This window comes from Bombina bombina, chromosome 6, assembly GCF_027579735.1.
Source record: "Bombina bombina isolate aBomBom1 chromosome 6, aBomBom1.pri, whole genome shotgun sequence".
Taxonomy (NCBI): domain Eukaryota; kingdom Metazoa; phylum Chordata; class Amphibia; order Anura; family Bombinatoridae; genus Bombina; species Bombina bombina.
Window position 1 is genome coordinate 421,841,889 of NC_069504.1, and position 23,684 is coordinate 421,865,572.

At 40.8% G+C, this 23,684-nt stretch overlaps 1 protein-coding gene across 4 annotated transcripts in view; it reads left to right on the plus strand.

The window, feature by feature from the left end:
- Window positions 1-23,684, plus strand: part of NR3C1 (nuclear receptor subfamily 3 group C member 1) — a 288,230-nt gene that overhangs the window by 95,373 nt on the left and 169,173 nt on the right. The window lies entirely within an intron of this gene.

A 23,684-nucleotide genomic window follows, 5' to 3' on the forward strand; every position in this document is an offset into this window, starting at 1 on the left:
CCCATGGTCGACTCCAGAAAGGACTTATGGCAGACAGTCCCCAAGGTCGAGGGAGCGGTTTCCACTTTAAACAAACGCACCACTATACCCATAGAAGATAGTTGTGCTTTCAAAGATCCTATGGATAAAAAATTAGAAGGTTTACTTAAAAAGATGTTTGTTCAGCAGGGTTACCTTCTACAACCAATTTCATGCATTGTCCCTGTCGCTACAGCCGCGTGTTTCTGGTTCGATGAGCTGGTAAAGGCGGTCGATAGTGATTCTCCTACTTATGAGGAGATTATGGACAGAATCAATGCTCTCAAGTTGGCTAATTCTTTCACCCTAGACGCCACTTTGCAATTGGCTAGGTTAGCGGCTAAGAATTCTGGGTTTGCTGTTGTGGCGCGCAGAGCGCTTTGGTTGAAATCTTGGTCAGCTGATGCGTCTTCCAAGAACAAGCTACTTAACATTCCTTTCAAGGGGAAAACGCTGTTTGGCCCTGACTTGAAAGAGATTATCTCTGATATCACTGGGGGTAAGGGCCACGCCCTTCCTCAGGATCGGCCTTTCAAGGCCAAAAATAAACCTAATTTTCGTCCCTTTCGTAGAAACGGACCAGCCCAAAGTGCTACGTCCTCTAAGCAAGAGGGTAATACTTCTCAAGCCAAGCCAGCTTGGAGACCAATGCAAGGCTGGAACAAGGGAAAGCAGGCCAAAAAACCTGCCACTGCTACCAAGACAGCATGAAATGTTGGCCCCCGATCCGGGACCGGATCTGGTGGGGGGCAGACTCTCTCTCTTCGCTCAGGCTTGGGCAAGAGATGTTCTGGATCCTTGGGCGCTAGAAATAGTCTCCCAAGGTTATCTTCTGGAATTCAAGGGGCTTCCCCCAAGGGGGAGGTTCCACAGGTCTCAGTTGTCTTCAGACCACATAAAAAGACAGGCATTCTTACGTTGTGTAGAAGACCTGTTAAAAATGGGAGTGATTCATCCTGTTCCATTAGGAGAACAAGGGATGGGGTTCTACTCCAATCTGTTCATAGTTCCCAAAAAAGAGGGAACGTTCAGACCAATCTTAGATCTCAAGATCTTAAACAAGTTTCTCAAGGTTCCATCGTTCAAAATGGAAACCATTCGAACAATTCTTCCTTCCATCCAGGAAGGTCAATTCATGACCACGGTGGATTTAAAGGATGCGTATCTACATATTCCTATCCACAAGGAACATCATCGGTTCCTAAGGTTCGCATTCCTGGACAAGCATTACCAGTTCGTGGCGCTTCCTTTCGGATTAGCCACTGCTCCAAGGATTTTCACAAAGGTACTAGGGTCCCTTCTAGCTGTGCTAAGACCAAGGGGCATTGCTGTAGTACCTTACTTGGACGACATTCTGATTCAAGCGTCGTCCCTTCCTCAAGCAAAGGCTCACACGGACATCGTCCTGGCCTTTCTCAGATCTCACGGATGGAAAGTGAACGTGGAAAAGAGTTCTCTATCTCCGTCAACAAGGGTTCCCTTCTTGGGAACAATAATAGACTCTTTAGAAATGAGGATTTTTCTGACAGAGGCCAGAAAAACAAAACTTCTAGACTCTTGTCGGATACTTCATTCCGTTCCTCTTCCTTCCATAGCGCAGTGCATGGAAGTGATAGGCTTGATGGTAGCGGCAATGGACATAGTTCCTTTTGCGCGCATTCATCTAAGACCATTACAACTGTGCATGCTCAGTCAGTGGAATGGGGACTATACGAACTTGTCTCCGAGGATACAAGTAAATCAGAGGACCAGAGACTCACTCCGTTGGTGGCTGTCCCTGGACAACCTGTCACAAGGGATGACCTTCCGCAGACCAGAGTGGGTCATTGTCACGACCGACGCCAGTCTGATGGGCTGGGGCGCGGTCTGGGGATCCCTGAAAGCTCAGGGTCTTTGGTCTCGGGAAGAATCTCTTCTACCGATAAATATTCTGGAACTGAGAGCGATATTCAATGCTCTCAAGGCTTGGCCTCAGCTAGCGAGGGCCAAGTTCATACGGTTTCAATCAGACAACATGACAACTGTTGCGTACATCAACCATCAGGGGGGAACAAGGAGTTCCCTGGCGATGGAAGAAGTGACCAAAATCATTCTATGGGCGGAGTCTCACTCCTGCCACCTGTCTGCTATCCACATCCCAGGAGTGGAAAATTGGGAAGCGGATTTTCTGAGTCGTCAGACATTGCATCCGGGGGAGTGGGAACTCCATCCGGAAATCTTTGCCCAAGTCACTCAACTGTGGGGCATTCCAGACATGGATCTGATGGCCTCTCGTCAGAACTTCAAAGTTCCTTGCTACGGGTCCAGATCCAGGGATCCCAAGGTGGCTCTAGTGGATGCACTAGTAGCACCTTGGACCTTCAAACTAGCTTCTGTATTCCCGCCGTTTCCTCTCATCCCCAGGCTGGTAGCCAGGATCAATCAGGAAAGGGCGTCGGTGATCTTGATAGCTCCTGCGTGGCCACGCAGGACTTGGTATGCAGATCTGGTGAATATGTCATTGGCTCCACCATGGAAGCTACCTTTGAGACGAGACCTTCTTGTTCAAGGTCCGTTCGAACATCCGAACCTGGTCTCACTCCAGCTGACTGCCTGGAGATTGAACGCTTGATCTTATCGAAGCGAGGGTTCTCAGATTCTGTTATCGATACTCTTGTTCAGGCCAGAAAGCCTGTAACTAGAAAGATTTACCACAAAATTTGGAAAAAATATATCTGTTGGTGTGAATCTAAAGGATTCCCTTGGGACAAGGTTAAGATTCCTAAGATTCTATCCTTCCTTCAAGAAGGATTGGAAAAAGGATTATCTGCAAGTTCCCTGAAGGGACAGATTTCTGCCTTGTCTGTGTTACTTCACAAAAAGCTGGCAGCTGTGCCAGATGTTCAAGCCTTTGTTCAGGCTCTGGTTAGAATCAAGCCTGTTTACAAACCTTTGACTCCTCCTTGGAGTCTCAACTTAGTTCTTTCAGTTCTTCAGGGGGTTCCGTTTGAACCCTTACATTCCGTTGATATTAAGTTATTATCTTGGAAAGTTTTGTTTTTGGTTGCAATTTCTTCTGCTAGAAGAGTTTCAGAATTATCTGCTCTGCAGTGTTCTCCTCCTTATCTGGTGTTCCATGCAGATAAGGTGGTTTTACGTACTAAACCTGGTTTTCTTCCAAAAGTTGTTTCTAACAAAAACATTAACCAGGAGATTATCGTACCTTCTCTGTGTCCGAAACCTGTTTCGAAGAAGGAACGTTTGTTGCACAATTTGGATGTTGTTCGCGCTCTAAAATTCTATTTAGATGCTACAAAGGATTTTAGACAAACATCTTCCTTGTTTGTTGTTTATTCCGGTAAAAGGAGAGGTCAAAAAGCAACTTCTACCTCTCTCTCTTTTTGGATTAAAAGCATCATCAGATTGGCTTACGAGACTGCCGGACGGCAGCCTCCCGAAAGAATCACAGCTCATTCCACTAGGGCTGTGGCTTCCACATGGGCCTTCAAGAACGAGGCTTCTGTTGATCAGATATGTAGGGCAGCGACTTGGTCTTCACTGCACACTTTTACCAAATTTTACAAGTTTGATACTTTTGCTTCTTCTGAGGCTATTTTTGGGAGAAAGGTTTTGCAAGCCGTGGTGCCTTCCATCTAGGTGACCTGATTTGCTCCCTCTCATCATCCGTGTCCTAAAGCTTTGGTATTGGTTCCCACAAGTAAGGATGACGCCGTGGACCGGACACACCTATGTTGGAGAAAACAGAATTTATGTTTACCTGATAAATTACTTTCTCCAACGGTGTGTCCGGTCCACGGCCCGCCCTGGTTTTTTAATCAGGTCTGATAATTTATTTTCTTTAACTACAGTCACCACGGTATCATATGGTTTCTCCTATGCAAATATTCCTCCTTAACGTCGGTCGAATGACTGGGGTAGGCGGAGCCTAGGAGGGATCATGTGACCAGCTTTGCTGGGCTCTTTGCCATTTCCTGTTGGGGAAGAGAATATCCCACAAGTAAGGATGACGCCGTGGACCGGACACACCGTTGGAGAAAGTAATTTATCAGGTAAACATAAATTCTGTTTTTAAATAAAATAAAAAATTAAAAAAAAATATTTTGCTAGTGTAATCTAATTACATTTACTATCATGCCTGTGTCTGTCAGGCTCACTCAGCATTAATATACCTCTTTTTTTTCAGTCTTTTGGTTAATTGGTCTGTGCCAGGCAGCCACCCATTTTTCTTTCACCTTAATTTTAATATAAAAAAAAAAAAGTTTAAATTTGTTTGCTAGTGTAATCTAATATAATTTTCTATCCGGCCTGTGTGTTTTGCTGACATAGAGAGCCTACTGTGTTTACTTGCTGCCCTCCCTAGTCTATGAGCCACGACTCATATGTGTTTAACCTTTTTTTAATTCCCCCCCCCAAAAAATAATTTCAATAATTTTTCTAGTGTAATCTAATAGTATTTTCTATCAGGCGTGTGTGTATCCGACATACAGAGCCTACTGTTTTTAATAGCTGCCCTTCCAAGGCTATCAGCCACGACTCATATGTATGTGCTGAACCTTTTTCTTAAAATTTCCAAAAAAAAAGTCTTTAAATCATTATGCTAGTGTAATCTAATTGTATTTTCTATCAGGCCTGTGTCTAACTGTCTATATGACTTACACAGCATACTGTTGTTATAATTGCTGCCCTACGTAGCAGCCAGCCAGTGCGACCACTCATAGAGTCATATGTGCATTGCACTTCTTAACACGTCGTATCAGCTATTAAACTAATAAGAACAGTACTACCAAAATACAGCCAATGAAGGGCCTTAGGAAGACTGAGCCAAGGTTGGATTGTAGTATTTGGTTAGGCTAATCATGATGGCCATGTAGACCACCACCACAGAGAGTCCTGGAAGTAACATGGATGATGAGATGAAAGTGCTAAGAATAGTACTACTTGAAACAACAGAGTTAGCCATGGGTGTTAATCCAAGACCGCTTGGATTTATTTTTGTATTGGGTGCGGCTAATCATGCAGGCCATATAGAGCTGCCACCATTCGGTTTTGTATCAGCTATAAAAATAATAAGAACTGTACTATCAAAATACAGCCAATGAAGGGCCTATGAAGACTGAGCAAAGGTTGGATTGTAGTATTTTGTTCGGCTAATCATGATGGCCATGTAGACCGCCCGTAACAGGGATGAAAGTGCTAAGAATAGTACTAATTGAAACAACCGAGTTAGCCATGGGTGTTAGTCTAAGACCACTCTGCTTTTTTTGGGGGTTTGGGTGCAGCTAATCATGAAGGCCAGATAGACCTGCCACCATTTGGTGTTGTAACAGGTATGAAAATGCAAAAAACAGTACTACTTAACACAACCTACTTACCATGGGTCCCAGAGCATATGTTTGGTTGTTATATTTTGTAAGGGTAATCATGCAGGCCATATAGACCTCCACCGATAGGGTGAGTATGAGTAACAGCTATTAAAATGCGAAGGACATTACTAATTAACACAACATAGTTACCATGGGTCGCAGACCAAGAGCAGATGTCTTATTATATTTTGTATGGGTAATCATCCAGGCCGTATAGACCTCACCAAATAGGGGGAGTTACAGAGATTAAAGTGCTAAGAATGGTAGTACTTAAAACACAACCTCGTTAAAATAGGTAGCAGACCACATGTCATTATTTTTCAGGGTTCTCTCTCTCTCTTCTCTCTCTCTCTTCTCTCTCTCTCTCTCTCATGCACTACTGGGAGCTTGAGCTAGCAGAACACATTGGGTGAACCAATGACAAGGCATATATGTGCTGCTTTTCAACAAAGGATACTGAGAGAACACAGGACATTTGATTGTATAAGTAAATTGGAAAGTTGTTTAAAATTTCATATCCTGTCTAGACCATGAAAGTTTCTTTGAATTTACTGTTCCTTTAAGACATTCACAGTATCAATTAGCAGCAGAGGATTGTGGGAGTTGTAGTATATCAGTCTTTATGTTGCGGTAACCAGAAAGACTGTGATTACCTGCACTTATGCTTGTTAAATAAAAATAGAAAAATAAATGGCATGTTTTTTTTTTTTTTATAGAACAGTGCAATGATAAAAATGAAGAGCTTCCTATTGAGCACCACAGAGCTCCTGAATAATGTCAGAGTTGCAGGGAATGGCTCACAGTGCAAACGCATTCTTACTGCTGATGCCAGATTGTGGTTTGTGTCTGTCGCACTTTTAAATCTGGTGTGCTGCTGATGCCTGTTAATATGATCAGGGCTTAGAAAAATAAAACAGTCTGTTATTGTATTGTACCAAAATCCGTGAAAGCCCCCTAGAGAAGTGAGTCTGCGATACCCCAGTTTGTTGCAGTTTTTTCATTCACCGATTTATGTGTTTAGATTTCACAGTTATTTTGTGTAATCATTTTAGATATGTTGCTAATGGTGATAGCTGTGAATGAGTCTGCCCACTGCTCTAAGCAATCACACAGCTGGTTTAGGCAATTTGCAGCGTTTGCTAAATATTTAGGCTACACAGTTTGCTTTTCAACCCTTCTATGCAGGCTAGGGCAAATACATAATGTATAATGTCCCTTTAAATGAGCAAGCACTGCAGTCTGTCATTTGAAGGTTGCATGCTCACTAATTTAAACAGCGTTTCATACTGTAGGAGTTGAAAATGGTTTTGGGGCAATGGGTGGAAAGTATCTAGGTAGTCCTGCTGGAATGTAAAAAGTCCACCTCTACAGTAATCACTCAGGGAATAGACGGCAGACTTCCTCTCTGCATACACTGCTTAAAGGGACATTATACACTTATTTTTTCTTTGCATAAATGTTTTGTAGATGATCTATTCATATAGCCCATAAAGTTTTTTTTTAAAATAAATGTATAGTTTTGCTTATTTTTAAATAACATTGCTCTGATTTTCAAACTCCTAACCAAGCCCCAAAGTTTTATGAGAATACCGTCAGCTACCTTCTCCAGCTTGCTCCTGTTTGTGTAAAGGGTCTTTTCATACGCAAAAGAAGGGGGAGGGGGGGAGTGTCTTATTTGCCACTTGCAGTGGGCTTTCCAGCTGCCTTTTCAACAGAGCCAAACTGACAGCTTCTAAGTAAGTTTTTAAACAGTTTTATACTGGATTTTTATATCAGTATCTGTGCATCTTATTCTTTATAGTAGTGTTTATTATATGCAGTTATATGAAAATGAGTGTATACTGTCCCTTTAAAGGGATAATAAACAGTAAATAAAAGATGATGAATTCAAGCAAAAAAATATTTAGATATATTTTTAAACGATATTAGTTGTTTAAATATTTAAGATATAAGTGTAAAGGTTTAGTTCCTATAATTAACTATAGTTTATTTGGCAATAATTGCTAAAAGAACTGAAGATGTGGGAGCTTGATAGTTAAACACATAGTTAAAGGGACAGTAAATACTTTGTAATATAAAATACTATTGTGTAGTAAAACAACTTGCAGTATACTTTTTATTATTTAATATGACAGGCTTTCCAAGCCCCTACTTTGCTTCTGCAAAGACAATAACATAATAAATACAAAACAATATTTGCAAACATAATGACTGTGTCTGGCTTTGTCTACTCCTGGCTGGCTCCTCCTAATATGGCAAGTGGTGAGTGGAGTTTGGCTACTGAAAACAAGGTGATCATGCATTCCAAATATTTTCACACACACACAATATTTATATTTTATTGTTATGCAGGAGGTAATTTTAAAGCCTTATTTTGTTAAACCATCTTAGTTTAAATTTAGAGTAGTTTTGCGGTCATGAATGCCATGGGTTTATAGTCATTGCACTAGGGTTTGTATTCAGCTGCGTGTCTTCTGATAGCATGCTCATTAGTTAATGAGATGAACAGTTCGTACATGATTTTAACAAAGGTTGCAGTAAAGAAATTATTAACAAATATCAACTATTACTAATTAGATACAATCATGCATTTGGAATACAGAGATTAGATCTATATACTAAAATACATTTTATCCACCCTTTCCACTTTTCCAATTGCAGAATATTTAGTATTTTCTGTCTCACAAACAGTTAAATGTCTGAAGTACTATTTTTGTGAGCTGAGCAGTACGTTGTTTTCTAAATCACCAGCTTTTAATTACATTAAGCTTTTGATGCAGCCAGTGGATAAAACCTAAAGGGCATATCGGGTTTTGCATGTACAATCAAGGTAATATTATGAACTACTAATTCTAAGATTTCACTGTTTGTTTAGAGAACAGATAAAGGGCCTTCTAATAAGAGTTGGCCTGGAGTTTTTATTATGTCAAGCAACCAGCATAATCTCCCCAAATGTCTAGTATTTCTAACGGTCAGGCAAACTGTATGGTTTTGCCTGCCAGATTGTAGATAAGTTCATGTATTGCACAGCTTTATGGAGTGAGATCTATGTGCATAAGGATGCAGATGTATGTTATACAAACTAGTTATTTATACTCATACGTTCATACATGTGTATATATAATAATAAAGGGTGCACGGAACAATGATTTAACCTCTGGGTTACCCACAACACAGGTCAGTCAATCTGAGCAAAATAAAGTGCAGATGTTCTTAATATGGCACACCAAGCACAAGGGGAAATGTGCAGCTATCTCTATCTATTCGGTACTTATAGAGTAAGTACCTAAGGGGAGCAGATAGGAGGAGGGGGAGGGGATGGGCGTTCAGTCGAAGAGCCAGGTTTTGAGGTCCTTTCTGAACTTTGTAAGGGAGGTAGATTGTCTGAGGTGCAGCGGGAGGGTGTTCCATGTCTTTGCTGCCATGTGGGAGAAGGATCTTCCGCCCGCTGTGGATTTGCTGATGCGGGGGATGACTGTGAGCGCTTGGTCGGCCGATCTGAGTTGTCTGGCGTGGGTGTAGAAGTTTATGCGGTGGTTGATGTATTCGGGTCAGATAGTGTAGGGCCTTGAATGTGTGGGTAAGGAGCTTTCTCATGTTGATGGGGAGCCAGTGAAGTTCCTTAGGTGTTCGGTTATGTGGCATTGGCGAGGGATGTCAAGGACGAGTCTGGCTGAGGTGTTCTAGATACGTTGGAGTCTCTTTTGGAGTTTAATGGAGTTTAATGGTGGAGCCAGCGTAGAGTGCGTTGCCGTAGTCCAACCGGCTGCTGACAAGGGTGTGTGTGACTGTTTTCTTGGTTTCGGTAGGAATCCACTTGAAGATTTTCCGTAGCAGGTGGAGAATGTGGAAGCATGTTGAGGTGATGGTATTGATTTGTCGGTCCATGGAGAGTGAGGAGTCCAGGATGAAGCCTAGATTTTGTGCGTTGTCGGTTGGGGTTGGAGGGTGACCGAGGGCTGTGGGCCACCAGGAGTTGTCCCATGCTGTTTTATTGGGTCTGAGGAGGAGGTCTTTGGTTTTGTCTGTGTTCGGTTGTCATTCATCCAGGCGGCGTCTGCTGTCAGGCCTTCGTGGACGTACTTTTTGGCGGTATCTCGGGTGAGTGAGATGATTAACTGGGTGTTGTCGGCGTAGTAGACAATGTTGGAGTCGTGGCGTCGGATGATGGCGGCGAGAGGGACCATATAGATGTTGAAGAGGGTGGGGCTCAGCGAAGAGCCTTGCGGTACACCGCAGTTCACTGGTGCGGGTTTGGAGGAGAAGGGCGGGAGTCTGACTTTCTGGCTCCTGCCGTGAGGAAGGAGGTGATCCATTCCAGGGCTTTGCTGTGGATGCCGGCGTCGTGTAGGCTGAGAGGTCTAGGAGGATGAGGGCGGCGGTTTCTTCTCTGTCGAGCATGGCGCGGATGTCTTCTATGGCGGTGAGGAGGGCGGTCTCGGTGCTATCAGACCTGCACCCATCTCCTCCCAAGGAGCAGAAACAGAACACTTTCCCAAATGTCAGAGCCCATTGTCCAGCCTCCACGGTGCCCAGACTTATACAACTATGTTATACATAAAATGTAAGTAAGTTTAATGTTTTCAACCAAAACTACCCAGCCTTTCAGAAACTTTTATTTTTTATTGCTGTTTTTCATACCCTTAGTATATATTTATGCTCAGATAGCCATTTTGGATATGTATAAATACAAATTCTGTTGTAAATTAAACTCTTCATCTGTTGATTTTGGCAGTATAGTGGAAACCATTAACATGTTATGTCCAATAATCCTTAAGCTGTCAATATGTAATTGATTTTCTAAATAATTTTACACTTCAAAAATCACCAGTGTTACTTTTGTAATTTATGTACTTTTTCTGTTTTTGGAAAACCTGTATCATTTTCGTAAATTTGTTTAGTGGGTGGGACTCTTATGATTTCAGTTTTGGCGCCATTTTTACGTACACAAAGGGTGGGGTTTGTGGCATTAAAAAGTGTGGAATTGTATGTCAGTGCTCGACAAATATGTTAAAACTCTCTCTTTCTGTCTCTCTTTCAATCTCTCTTTCAATCGCTCTCTCTTTTTCTTTCAATTGCTCTCTCCTTTTCTTTCTCTCAATCTTTTTCTCTCTCTCTCTATCTCTCTCTTTTTTTTTCTCTCTCTCTCTCTCCCTCTCTTTTCTCTCTCTTTCTCTCTCTTTCTTTCTCTTTCCCTTTCTTTCTCTCAATCTTTCTCTCTCTCTCTTTTTTCTCTCAATCTTTCTCTTTCCTTCTCTCTCTAGCTCTTTTCTCTCTCTCTCTTTTCTTTTTCTCTCTCTCTCTTTTCTTTTTTTCTCTCTCTCTCTCTTTTTCTCTCGCTTTCTTTTTCTCTCTCGCTCTCTTTTCTCTTGTTAAGTGTATCCAGTCCACAGATCATCCATTACTTGTGGGATATATTCCCTTCCCAACAGGAAGTTGCAAGAGGATCACCCAAAGCAGAGCTGCTATATAGCTCCTCCCCTCACATGTCATATCCAGTCATTCTCTTGCAACCCTCAACATAGATGGAGGTCGTGAGAGGACTGTGGTGTTTTATACTTAGTTTATTTGTTCAATCAAAAGTTTGTTATTTCTTTCATGTAATTAGCAAGAGTCCATGAGCTAGTGACGTATGGGATATACATTCCTACCAGGAGGGGCAAAGTTTCCCAAACCTCAAAATGCCTATAAATACACCCCTCACCACACCCACAATTCAGTTTTACAAACTTTGCCTCCGATGGAGGTGGTGAAGTAAGTTTGTGCTAGATTCTACGTTGATATGCGCTCCGCAGCAAGTTGGAGCCCGGTTTTCCTCTCAGCGTGCAGTGAATGTCAGAGGGATGTGAGGAGAGTATTGCCTATTTGAATGCAGTGATCTCCTTCTAAGGGGTCTATTTCATAGGTTCTCTGTTATCGGTCGTAGAGATTCATCTCTTACCTCCCTTTTCAGATCGACGATATACTCTTATATATACCATTACCTCTGCTGATTCTCGTTTCAGTACTGGTTTGGCTATCTGCTATATGTAGATGAGTATCCTGGGGTAAGTAAGTCTTATTTTCTGTGACACCGGAGTGTGCTGTTTTTCCTCAGGCAGTATTTGGAAGAAGAATCTGCCTGCGTTTTCTATGATCTTAGCAGAAGTAACTAAGATCCACTGGCTGTTCTCGCACATTCTGAGGAGTGAGGTAACTTCAGACTGGGAATGGCGTGCAGGTTTTCCTGCAACTAAGGTATGTGCAGTAAAATATTTTTCTAAGGAATGGAATTGACTAAGAAAATGCTGCTGATACCGAAGTAATGTAAGTAAAGCCTTAAATGCAGTGAAAGCGACTGGATCAGGCTTATTAATAGAGATATATACTCTTTAAAAAATGTGTTTTAAAACGTTTGCTGGCATGTTTAATCATTTTTTAACGTACATTTGGTGATAAAACTTATTGGGGCATAATTTTTCCACATGGCTGGCTTAATTTCTGCATAGAAACAGTTAACTGAGGCTTCCCACTGTTGTAATATGAGTGGGAGGGGCCTATTTTAGAGCTTTTTTGCGCAGTAAATAATTCAGACTCAGACTTCCTGCTTCTTCCTGCATGATCCAGGACTTCTCTGAGGGCTCAAAAGGCTTCAAAAGTCATATTGAGGGAGGTAATCAGTCGCAGCAGAGCTGTGACAGTGTGTTTGACAGTTTTAAAAAAAGTTTTTCTCTATTGTTTATCCGGTTTGGGTATTAAGGGGTTAATCATCCATTTGCAAGTGGGTGCAATGCTCTGCTAACTTAATACATTTACTGTGAAAATTTGGTTGGTATAACTACTTTGGTTCATTGTTATTTCAACTTGAGACAGGTTTTGTGCTTCTTAAAGGCGCCGTAGCGTTTTTTATATTGCTTGTAAACTTATTGTGAAGTGTTTTTTCAAGCTTGCCAGTCTTATTGCTAGTCTGTTTAAACATGTCTGACATAGATGAATCTACTTGTTCATTATGTTTGAAAGCCAGTGTGGAGCCCCATAGGAATATGTGTACTAAATGTATTGATTTCACTTTAAATAATAAAGGTCAGTCTTTATCTATAAAAGAATTATCACCAGACGACGAGGGGGAAGTTATGCCGACTAACTCTCCTCACGTGTCAGTACCTTCGCCTCCCGCTCAGGGGGCGCATGCTATTATGGCGCCAAGTACATCAGAGACGCCCATAGCAATTACTTTACAGGACATGGCTACAATCATGAATAATACCCTGTCAGAAGTATTATCTAGATTGCCAGAATTGAGAGGCAAGCGTGATAGCTCTGGGATTAGGAGAGATGCAGAGCGCGCTGGTGCTGTAAGAGCCATGTCTGATACTGCGTCACAGTTTGCAGAACATGAGGACGGAGAGCTTCATTCTGTGGGTGACGGATCTGATCCGGGGAAACCTGATTCAGAGATCTCTAATTTTAAATTTAAGCTTGAGAACCTCCGTGTATTGCTTGGGGAGGTTTTAGCTGCTCTGAACGACTGTAACACAGTTGCAATTCCAGAGAAATTGTGTAGGCTGGATAGATACTATGCGGTACCGGTGTGTACTGATGTTTTCCCTATACCTAAAAGGCTTACAGAAATTATTAGCAAGGAGTGGGATAGACCCGGTGTGCCCTTTTCCCCACCTCCTATATTTAGAAAAATGTTTCCAATAGACGCCACTACACGGGACTTATGGCAGACGGTCCCTAAGGTGGAGGGAGCAGTTTCTACTTTAGCAAAGCGTACCACTATCCCGGTTGAGGATAGTTGTGCTTTTTCGGATCCAATGGATAAAAAAATTAGAAGGTTACCTTAAGAAAATGTCTGTTCAACAAGGTTTTATCCTGCAGCCCCTTGCATGCATTGCGCCTGTCACTGCTGCTGCGGCATTCTGGTTTGAGTCTCTGGAAGAGGCCATTCACACAGCTCCATTGGATGAAATTATGGACAAGCTTAAATCACTTAAGCTAGCTAACTCATTTATTTCTGATGCCGTTGTACATTTGACTAAATTAACGGCTAAGAATTCCGGATTTGCCATCCAGACGCGGAGCAATGGCTTAAATCCTGGTCAGCTGACGTGACTTCTAAATCTAAATTACTTAATATTCCTTTCAAGGGGCAGACCTTATTCGGGCCCGGCTTGAAAGAAATTATTGCTGACATTACTGGAGGTAAGGGTCATACCCTTCCTCAGGACAGGGCCAAATAAAAGGCCAAACAGTCTAATTTTCGTGCCTTTCGAAATTTCAAGGCAGGAGCAGCATCAACTTCCTCCGCTCCAAAACAGGAAGGAACTGTTGCTCATTCCAGACAGGCCTGGAAACCTAACCAGTCCTGGAAAAAGGGCAAGCAGGCCAGAAAACCTGCTACTGCCCCCAAGACAGCATGAAGGAACGGCCCCCTATCCGGAAACGGATCTAGTGGGGGGCAGACTTTCTCTCTTCGCCCAGGCGTGGGCAAGAGATGTCCAGGATCCCTGGGCGTTGGAGATCATATCTCAGGGATATCTTCTGGACTTCAAGGCTTCTCCTCCTCAAGGGAGATTCCATCTTTCAAGGTTATCAGAAAACCAGATAAAGAAAGAGGCATTCTTACGCTGTGTACAAGACCTCCTAGTAATGGGGGTGATCCACCCAGTTCCGCGGATGGAACAAGGGCAGGGATTTTATTCAAATCTGTTCGTGGTTCCCAAGAAAGAGGGAACCTTCAGACCAATCTTGGATCTAAAGATCTTAAACAAATTCCTAAGAGTTCCATCATTCAAAATGGAAACTATTCGGACCATCCTGCCCATGATCCAAGAGGGTCAGTACATGACCACAGTGGACTTAAAGGATGCCTACCTTCACATACCGATTCACAAAGATCATCATCGGTTCCTAATATTTGCCTTTCTAGACAGGCATTACCAATTTGTAGCTTTCCCCTTCGGGTTGGCTACGGCCCCGAGAATCTTTACAAAGGTTCTGGGCTCACTTCTGGCGGTTCTAAGGCCGCGAGGCATAGCGGTGGCTCCGTATCTAGACGACATCCTGATACAGGCGTCAAGCTTTCAAATTGCCAAGTCTCACACAGAGATAGTTCTGGCATTTCTGAGGTTGCATGGGTGGAAGGTGAACGTGGAAAAGAGTTCTCTATCACCACTCACAAGAGTCTCCTTCCTAGGGACTCTGATAGATTCTGTAGAAATGAAAATTTACCTGACGGAGGCCAGGTTATCAAAACTTTTAAATGCTTGCCGTGTCCTTCATTCCGTTCCACGCCCGTTAGTGGCTCAGTTCATGGAAGTAATCGGCTTAATGGTAGCGGCAATGGACATAGTGCCATTTGCGCGCCTACATCTCAGAGCGCTGCAGTTGTGCATGCTAGGTCAGTGGAATGGGGATTACTCAGATTTGTCCCCCCTACTAAATCTGGATCAAGAGACCAGAGATTCTCTTCTCTGGTGGCTATCTCGGGCCCTCTGTCCAAGGGTATGACCTTTCGCAGGCCAGATTGGACGATTGTAACAACAGATGCCAGCCTTCTAGGCTGGGGCGCAGTCTGGAATTCCCTGAAGGCTAAGGGATCGTGGACTCAGGAGGAGAAACTCCTCCCAATAAATATTCTGGAGTTAAGAGCAATATTCAATGCTCTTCTAGCTTGGCCTCAGTTAGCAACACTGAGGTTCATCAGATTTCAGTCGGACAACATCACGACTGTGGCTTACATCAACCATCAAGGGGGAACCAGGAGCTCCCTAGCGATGTTAGAAGTCTCCAAGATAATTCGCTGGGCAGAGTCTCACTCTTGCCACTTGTCAGCGATCCACATCCCAGGCGTGGAGAACTGGGAGGCGGATTTTCTAAGTCGTCAGACTTTTCATCCGAGGGAGTGGGAACTCCATCCGGAGGTGTTTGCTCAACTGGTCCAGACCTAGTGGACATGTCGTCCTGTCCACCATGGACTCTACCTCTGAGACAAGACCTTCTAATACAAGGTCCTTTCAATCATCCAAATCTAGTTTCTCTGAGACTGACTACATGGAGATTGAACGCTTGATCCTATCAAAGCGTGGCTTCTCCGAGTCAGTTATTGATACCTTAATACAGGCACGAAAGCCTGTTACCAGGAAAATCTACCATAAGATATGGCGTAAATACCTGTATTGGTGTGAATCCAAGAGTTACTCATGGAGTAAGGTTAGGATTCCTAGGATATTGTCTTTTCTCCAAGAGGGTTTGGAAAAAGGCTTATCTGCTAGTTCGTTAAAGGGACAGATCTCTGCTCTGTCTATTCTTTTGCACAAGCGTCTGGCAGAAGTTCCAGACGTCCAGGCTTTTTGTCAGGCTTTGGCTAGGATTAAGCCTGTGTTTAAAACTGTTGCTCCTCCGTGGAGCTTAAACTTGGTTCTTAAGGTTCTTCAAGGAGTTCCGTTTGAACCCCTTCATTCCATTGATATTAAACTTTTATCTTGGAAAGTTCTGTTTTTGATGGCTATTTCCTCAGCTCGAAGAGTCTCTGAGTTATCTGCCTTAGATTGTGATTCTCCTTATCTGATTTTCCATTCAGACAAGGTAGTTCTGCGTACTAAACCTGGGTTTTTACCTAAGGTGGTTTCTAATAGGAATATCAATCAAGAGATTGTTGTCCCATCATTGTGCCCTAATCCTTCTTCAAAGAAGGAACGTCTTTTGCATAATCTGGACATAGTCCGTGCCTTGAAGTTCTACTTGCAGGCAACTAAAGATTTTCGTCAAACATCTGCCCTGTTTGTCGTTTATTCTGGACAGAGGAGAGGTCAAAAAGCTTCGGCTACCTCTCTCTCCTTTTGGCTTCGAAGCATAATACGCTTAGCTTATGAGACTGCTGGACAGCAGCCCCCTGAAAGGATTACAGCTCATTCTACTAGAGCTGTGGCTTCCACCTGGGCCTTTAAGAATGAGGCCTCTGTTGAACAGATTTGCAAGGCTGCGACTTGGTCTTCGCTTCACACTTTTTCAAAATTTTACAAATTTGACACTTTTGCTTCTTCGGAGGCTGTTTTTGGGAGAAAGGTTCTACAGGCAGTGGTTCCTTCCGTTTAAGTTCCTGCCTTGTCCCTCCCATCATCCGTGTACTTAAGCTTTGGTATTGGTATCCCACAAGTAATGGATGATCCGTGGACTGGATACACTTAACAAGAGAAAACATAATTTATGCTTACCTGATAAATTTATTTCTCTTGTAGTGTATCCAGTCCACGGCCCGCCCTGTCTTTTTAAGGCAGGTCTAAATTTTTAATTAAACTACAGTCACCACTGCACCCTATGGTTTCTCCTTTCTTGTCTTGTTTCGGTCGAATGACTGGATATGACATGTGAGGGGAGGAGCTATATAGCAGCTCTGCTTTGGGTGATCCTCTTGCAACTTCCTCTTGGGAAGGGAATATATCCTACAAGTAATGGATGATCCGTGGACTGGATACACTACAAGAGAAATAAATTTATCAGGTAAGCATAAATTATGTTTTTCTCTCTTGCGCTCTTTATCTCTCTCTCTCTCTCTTTCTTTTTTTCCTTCTTTCTCTCTCTCTCTTTCTCTCTCTTTCTTTCCCTCTCTCTTTCTTTCCCTCTCTCTTTCCCTCTCTCTTTCCCTCTCTCTTTCTTTCCCTCTCTCTTTCTTTCCCTCTCTCTTTCTTTCCCTCTCTCTTTCTTTCCCTCTCTCTTTCTTTCCCTCTCTCTTTCTTTCCCTCTCTCTCTCTCTCTCTCTCTCTCTCTTTCTCTCTCTCTTTTTCTCTCTCTCTCTCTCTCTCTCTTTCTCCTGTGTGCGGATGGGGTTGCATGCAAGCGCAAAGGAGTGCTAGTGTGCAATGTTAAATGTGGGCAGTGGATTGCTGCCCGCCAGAGTAGAAGTTGGGCGGACAAGGATGAGTATGTACACCCCTGTCCGCCACGGAATGATAAATGCAGCACTGTATATTATTTGTTTTGCATTGTTAAGAATATCAAAGCTGAATTATATTACCTGTCAAAAATTTTAACCACCTAGAAATGAATGGTAAAATCTAGGCGGCTAATTGTGCAATTTATGTGGACACATTTTCATAATATGCAACATCAATGTTTTGAGTCTTTTTGTTACTCTCTAAGCACTTTCTCTGGAATATATGTCTGTAAACACTTTTACATTTCACACAGACCCTTTCTAAATTTAAATAAAAAGCAAATGTTATTCTGATGGTGAAATCTCAAGAAATCAGTCACATTTGTAAAAGCTAAGTACACAGTATCAGCAAGTTTTTAAACTATTGTATTTGTGTTAATATGGACTATTTTTAAATGGAACAAAAATGAGTCATATTGTTAATTGTTTCTATGTACTGTTGTTCTCTTCCATCTGGTATTCCAAACAATGAAACAATATTAGTTCATATTATTTCATAATATTTTAAAGCAATAAGTAAGTTACTTAACAAAAAAATAAAGTGGAACAGATTTCTAGCACTGAAAATATATTGGTCTAGATTACAAGTGGAGCATCAAATAGCGCTCCACTTGTAATCTAGCCCATTGTGTCCAATGTCAGGAAATATTTACTTTAATGCCAATCTTTAAGATTTGCCTGTGTTATAAGATTTTGAAGAGAAAATGCCTTTTCTGTGGAAACTTTAAACTATATATTATGGAGTTACAACACATTAAAAAATCTAAAAACTCAAGGCATCCTTTTTTTTTTCTTATTACTGTGTTTGTTTTAACACAGATTACTAACGATCATATTTTTCGCATAAGAAGACAGTTTTTGGATTAATAATATATTCAAGTTTCATGGTGTCTTATGAGAAATGCATGTGAAGAAGAACCCTCTTCTGGCCTCTTTTGTTAGTTGCAGAAAGTTTTACTCACTGGTAGAAGAGAGAGGGCTAGGGAGATTGAGGGAGGAGGAAAAGTAAGAGAAGCAGAAAGTAAGAAAAAGTTGTCTGTGAGTTTCTTGTGATATAATCTTTTTTCTCCCCTTAAAATTACCAAGTTTAACTAGACTCATATGCAAGTGCAAATTATGTTCTTAAAGTAACTATGCAATTTATGTGTTTTCTTTATGGGCTTGTGTTGCTCATTTCACTTTTTGGATTCTAATAAACAAGTTGCTATTTTCAAAAAACAAATGTGTGTTTTTCAAAAGATAAACAAATATCATAAATAAATCAATATGTCCTATTTTTATATATATATATATAATTTATTTTCAACAAAATGCCCCATCAGTTCAACACTTCCTCTAATGCACCTGCAATACTTTCATACTTTCCAATAAAATTAAAAAGATTTTTATTGACTGTCCAGCCGCCATCACTTAATTATCAGTTTTAAACCGTATGTCTCTCAAGCTTCCTTCAAATATGGGTACAGGTGATTGCCACTGGCGGCAAGGTGCGGTGAATACAGTGGTTGGCGGGGGGGGGGGGGGTGACTGCAATGCAAATAAAGCAATGACAATAAAGGACTTGCACACAGGAGCTTTACCTTGGTGGAAGAGCACATTTTAACTTAATTTACTACATCTTTTCTTTTTAATTTCAATCTCCTGTTAAAGTCAGTCCTTGTTGCAGAAAGCCAGTTATAAAAAATTCTCTGCTTCACCAAAAAATGGATGCCATAACTTTGCCAACACTTAACTGGATGTGAAATTACTAAGCGAGAGAAGAGCAATGGCGCTTCCACTGCTGGATTGTGCCTTTGTCTCAGGATCTTAGTGGTGTATCCATGACTCATTACTAGTGACAAATTGACTATAGAATTCATCAAGCGTGCTTAACTTGTTGAAGTTCTTGTGAATTCACCATCCACTGTCACTTCTGGTCTGCAGTCAAGTTCCGGGTATATATTGTGTTGACAAATTTCTCATATCCAAATCATCCTTTTAAAGGTGACTTTATTGTTCCATATGTCACCCTTGTGGGTGTAAATCTCCAATCTCCATGTCATGAATAACTTTGAATCACAAAAAAAAAACATTTTGGGTTTCATGTCTCTTTTTTTAATGAGGAATTATTAATTTACCGTTGTATATATGTAATTTGTTTAGCTTCCTTTCCTGTGTTTATACTTAGTCTAAACCATTTGGTTTAATATATTATAGACTTGAGCAGCAGATTAAACATCTGGGTAAAAATGAGTATACTTTTAAAAAGAGTGTCACGTTATAATGTGTACATAGTCTGGTAAAAGACTGCTTTTGTTAGCTATTGCTAGGTACAAAGGGAGCACACACTTTTGCCGCATTGTGGGAGACGCAGACAAACAGACTGGATTATGGTGTGACAGGGAAAAGAAAAAGGGGGTTGCTAAATAGATATGACAAATTAAAAAGAGTATGGGCACAGACATAGCAGAGACAGAGAAGCATTTAACGGGTGGGGAAGGTACAGTTTCAAAACATGTCTTTACTAGTCATAAAGTTCTGCAAAAATACTTTTTCATTTTGAAAAATAGGATAATATTATATTATTATTATTCAGTGTACCAAATTTTATTAAAACAGAGTTTAAAAAAATACTTTAAGGGCCAGTAAACCCACCAAATAATGTTAGATAATTCTACAAAAAGTGCAGAATTATATAACATTAGGTTAGCGCAAGCTTTCTAAATCAAAGTATGTCACAGATATTTTCCCACAAAAATGTATTTTACAGACCGCCGCTCCTGGCTCTACTGAGTGGGTCTGTTTTTTTTTTTTTTAAGTGCATTGGGTACACTATCTAGTCACAGCCGGCCCGATCGCGCCATTAAAATGAATGTAGCTCGCTCCTGCTACCAGACCAGAGCGGGAGCAAGCTACATTCATTTTGATGGTGTGATCGGGCCGGCTGTGAATAGACAGCGTGCCCGATGCACTTAGAAAAAAACCCAGACCCGCTCAGTAGAGCCAGGAGTGGCGGTCTGTAAAATAAATCTTTGTAGGAAAATATCTGTGACATACTGTGACATACTTTGATTTAGAAAGCTTGCGCTAACCTAATGTTATATATTTCTGCACTATGTGCAGAATTATATAACATTATTTGGTTTATTTACTGGCCCTTTAAAGGGACATTCCAGTCAAAATGTAAATGCACATATATTTATTACATATTTGAATAGAAACATATTTGCAATATAAAAGTATTGGCAAAAATGCTTCTAGCAAGAGTTATCACTGTTATAGAGTTGACATTTTTCTGTGCATGTGAAGCATAGCTGGATATTGTCACTGCACCCACATATTAAATACTGCAGCTCCTCAGATAATCAGTGGGGCTTTTATCATGTCATCAATTAACACATTGAGTTATTACCAGATGGTATAAGCACCTTAGGCTCTCAGAGCAAGTGTTGTGTTTAAAATGCTGCTGCACGGTGCATACTTAAAGTGAATGTAAATTTTGATGCTAAAGTGCCCGGTTTTTAAAACTTTGATTAAAAACAGGGGCACTTTAATTCATAAAAATTTACATTTCACTCCTGTTGTGACAAAAAAACTTACCTTTTAAACTTCACAGCAGCTCCAGCTTTCTCCGGTCTCACAAGCCATTTCTAATGTCAGAAATGATTGATAGGTCATCCTCCAATCACAGCTTCCCCCCCGGGGGATTCAGTGTCTGATTCACTGCTGTGATTGGAGGAAGCCGATGCCTCATTTTAGACCCAGGAAGAGGCTTTGAAACAGGTGGAGGAAGCTGGAGCTGCTATGAAGATTAAAAGGTAAGTTTTTTTTCACAACAGGAGTGAAATGAAAATTTTTATGAATTAAAGTGCCCCTGTTTTTAATCAAAGTTTTAAAAACCGGGCACTTTAGCATCAAAATTTACATTCACTTTAAATACACATTTGAAACAGCTATAGCTTTTATAAGAAGCATTTTTGCTAATGCATGTATATTACAAAATTGCTTCTGTTCAATACCAAAATGCACCCATGTGGTTTCCCATTTTGGCTGGAATATCCCTTTAATAATATTATGGGGGATATATTGACATCATATGCAAGCACCACATAGGATATTGAGGAGCCAGCTAATGTTTGTGTATGCATATATGTGTAAAACAAAGTTAGAAGACTGCAGTAAAGTGTTTATGGAGCAGTGTCTCCCTAGCTTCCCTGGTTTATCATGTTCTGCAGAAAACACTAAAATCTATTCCTCGGCTTCCTTCAACACCTTTCTATGAAGACTTCTAAACCAGTTCCCCTCAAGCTGCAGATAGGGTTGCCACCGCTGCCATGTTTTCCTGGACACGTACATGTTACACATGCTGCAGGGTAAGCAGGGAGGAACATGTATTGGGTCTCTGGACATCACATGATTAGTGCTGATGAACAGCACAATACATGTTCCTCACTACAAACCCTACAGCATGTGTAACTCATAAGTGTCCAGGAAAAGATGAGGTGGCAACCCTAGCTGCAGATGAGACCTATATGCAACACCAGTGTAAATCCAGGAAGCTTGCAAGAGGCCTAGAGGGCATTTGTGATTCACAGGGCAATAGTGATGACTTATCAGCCTAGCCAGATCATTGTTTTCCTGTGCTTGAGATGTTGGCACATGCACCCCCTCTTGCATCAAGTAGGTTGTTTAGTGCAGCTCAGTTTCACTTTATAGCTGCATCTGACCTTATAAAGTGAAACTGTTAAGATACCAATTTTTGAACTGGGTTTTAATCTTCGACATGGAATGCATTAAAATGCCTAAATCATAATACCCGGCAGTTCTGGCTTTATACAGTTCAGTCCTCAAGTTGAACGTTGTGGAGTTAATTTTTCTATGGCTTTAATTAATTTAAAGATATGTTTTTTTTATGCAATATCGAGTAACATTTCAATTGGTTCCATCACTTTTAGCAAAACACATTTATCCTGTGTCTGTTGTTATCATGCAATTACTTGCTAATATAAATTCTTATATCTTAGGAGGAATACGATGCATTAATTCAGCATCAGAGATTTTTGCAATATTGGTATTCACAAAGTGCAAAAAACACAAAGCTAAAATCACTGAAAAAAGGGCAGCAAATATTTCAGAGGATTAGACGTTTGGTAAATAAAACAGTAGTAAGGCCAGTACAATGCATTAGGAGCAGAAAAAAAGTTAAGTTCTTATGCCAGTTTATAGATCACCATAGATCAGGTAGAAATAAAGTGGAAACTGTTCAAAGGAGGTCTATTAACATTGTATATAGTCTACAAGTAAAGCTTACATGGAAAGACTTTTCTATGTGTACCTTAGAGGAGAGAGATGATATAATTGAAACATTCACGTTTATTAACTGGTTTAATATAACAGGCTGAAAGTATTTTTAGAAATAGAGCCACATTTGAACATGTGATCTTGATGTTTAAGTTTTAAGGGGGTTGGTGCATTAGCAATGATCCAGAGAAAATGTTTCCTGCCAAGTGGCATTATGAAATAGCTGGGTGGGGGGGCATGATAATATGCAATATTATAATATTTTCTGATAATTTCTGCAACACACACTGATTTTTTTTTTATATTAGCTAATTTTACTCGGGGTGTTGTGCACCTTAAATAGGTCCTGGGACAAGCACTGGATCATGTCTGCCAATATGTCTTGCTTAAAACTATTTTGAGGGTTAATTGAGCAATCACCTGCATTTAAGAAATGCCTGTGATATGCTTAAAACTATTGGAGGTTTAACTGAGCAGAAATATTAGCAGACATATATATATATATATATATATATATATATATATATATATATATATATATATATATCTCAAATTTAATAGGTAGTGACGTTTCGGGGCATTCACCCTCGAAACGTTACTGCCTATTAAATTTGCTGTTTAAATCCAGAGAGTGCTTATTATTGGATCTACTTGAATATTGTTTGAGCACCCTGGTCTGGAGTTTTGTTGGCGAGTGAGAGTGTGTTTTTTTGGTGTCTATATACATTTTATATATACAGTATATGTGCTTTCTTGTTTTTTATCTGCTTTTAAAACCGAACTATGTGCATTAAAAAAGGTCCTTTATCTTTCACTTTGCGAAACACCTTTACCTACACACAGTTGTTGTTCCAAGACAACACTGAGGTTCTAAATGTTATGATCTGTGCCCCTGCTTGATTGACAAGCAGACGATTGCACAGTGTATATGCACCAATTAGGGCTGGCAAGGCGAGCATGCACAAGGTGCTGATCTCGAAGTTAAAGGGACACTCAATCAAAATTAAACTTTCATTATTCAGATAGAGCATGCCATTTTAAACAACTTTCCAATTTACTTCCATTAACAAAATGTGCACGTTCTTTTTATATTTAAACTTTTT